The 1885-nt window shown below is 46.9% G+C and overlaps 1 pseudogene; it reads left to right on the top strand.

Moving 5' to 3' along the window:
* Positions 1-282: 282 nt before the first annotated feature.
* On the top strand, positions 283-1426 carry LOC139459428 (QRFP-like peptide receptor; annotated as a pseudogene).
* The last annotated feature ends 459 nt before the right edge of the window (positions 1427-1885 follow it).

Raw genomic sequence — 1885 nt, forward strand, 5'->3', positions numbered from 1 at the left:
TCGAAGTAAGACGAGTTCGACAACTGTCTGGTTTAAGTCATGTCCCAATACAGTAAACTACGGTTATAACGAACTCAAAGAGACCACTAATTTTAGTTCGTAATAACCGTAGTTCGTTACATGCATACATACAGCATATATACAACAAATGTCCGTGACTAAAAAATAAGTTCGTTTTATCGAACAGTTCGTTATAAGCGGGTTCGTTATAAACGTGGTTTATTGTAGATGAAAATGAGCTAGACTGCTGTCTGAAGAAGCCAGTACACCAATAGCTCGACCATGTCGACGGACCTTGTCAGCTTTATGCCGTTCATTGTGACGCTCAGCCTCTATGCAGTGGTGGGTACAGCTGGAAATATACTGATCAGTATCGTGTACTTCAGGGAGCGCGTCAAGCTGACACACTCGTTATTCATTAAGATATTGAGTGTTGTGGACCTGACTGTGTGTGCGGTCATCATACCCTACACCATCGTGTTCGAGATGCACCTGATCCGGGTGGACTTCGTCTGTCGCTTGGTGGGAGGTGGTCAGGCATGTTCTCGTGGTGTATTCTAACATGATTTTGATATCGATTGCCATAGAAAGGTATTTCGCCGTATGTAAACCTTTGAAGCGTCTACGCTATGGACGTCTTCGGATTATTGTTATCGTAGGATTTATTATCAGCATTGCACTTGCCTTTCCTGCTGCAACTATATTTAAAGTCTCTAAGGACGTCTGCGTACCTTACACCGGAAGTACACACAATCTGACCGGAAGTGACGTCACTACGACGCAAGAGACAGAATGTATGGACACGGTTAAAGGAATGGAATACTGTCACTTCACAACAGACACCCTCGGGATATTGGATCTTTGGTGTATCAGGGGATATTGCTGTTGGGTTTCGTCGTGGGGTTGCTGATTTTTTCTATCATATATCCTCTCGTGTATCGGGTTGTGCTGAAACGATCCCACTGGCGTCGGAACCGCTGGGCCCCGTCCGAATGAACGACTTGGAGTGACCAGTCCAACGTGCCATCCACGTCCAAGACGACGTTGAACACCAGGCACGCCATCAACGAAGGCACCAGCACCAACGTGGAACCAGAAGTGGCCACCCCAAAATCCAAACACCTACAGGTGTTGCCTATTTATTCCGTCCAAGTGGGGGAAACTATCGCCACGAAGCGATAAGCACCAGACAACACAACCGAAAAAACAGCAAGACCGGGACCATGCTGTTTGTGTGCACCCTGATCTACGTCTTAGTGTGGGTGGCCTTTCTGGATTGATGTCTTCGCATCGATTGAGAACCTGACCTTCAGGTATATTTTCCCTTCTCGGAAGCGTGACCAACCCTATTGTGTACGGAGTTATGAGCAAACAGGTGCGGACAGAGATAATGGCGCTGTTTACGTGCCGCCCGCCTGAACGATGAGACTGCAATATCACTGGCATAGGTACAGCAGGATCTTGGAGGTCGAAACACACAGGGCGGAATAAACTGTTGCAATGCCGTATCGCTTGACATGACGCCCTGCTCTTGGTAGTCACAGGCCAGATATCGGGCTCTTTCTATGTTGGTACTCTCGATCGCCATAAACAATACACCAGGCTCGTGCTATGTTGCACTCTGCTCTCGATCATCACACACCAGACATCATGCTCTTGCTATGTTGCCGCTCCATCTCAAACAAATAGTGTTGGTATTTTGTGCTCTTGACCTGTACTCTGCAAAGCATCGCAACATACGCACAACTGCATGCCGCTGTGCCTTAGTAATGATAAACACGATGCGGGTTATGATTGTGAGGAGTGAATACGATGACTGACAACTAACAACGACTACAACGATGCCTGGTGTCGAGAGTTGAAGTTATCTTTGCACTGACAATTA

Source organism: Haliotis cracherodii, unplaced genomic scaffold (assembly GCF_022045235.1).
Source record: "Haliotis cracherodii isolate W230 unplaced genomic scaffold, xgHalCrac1.p SCAF_13, whole genome shotgun sequence".
Lineage (NCBI taxonomy): Eukaryota > Metazoa > Mollusca > Gastropoda > Lepetellida > Haliotidae > Haliotis > Haliotis cracherodii.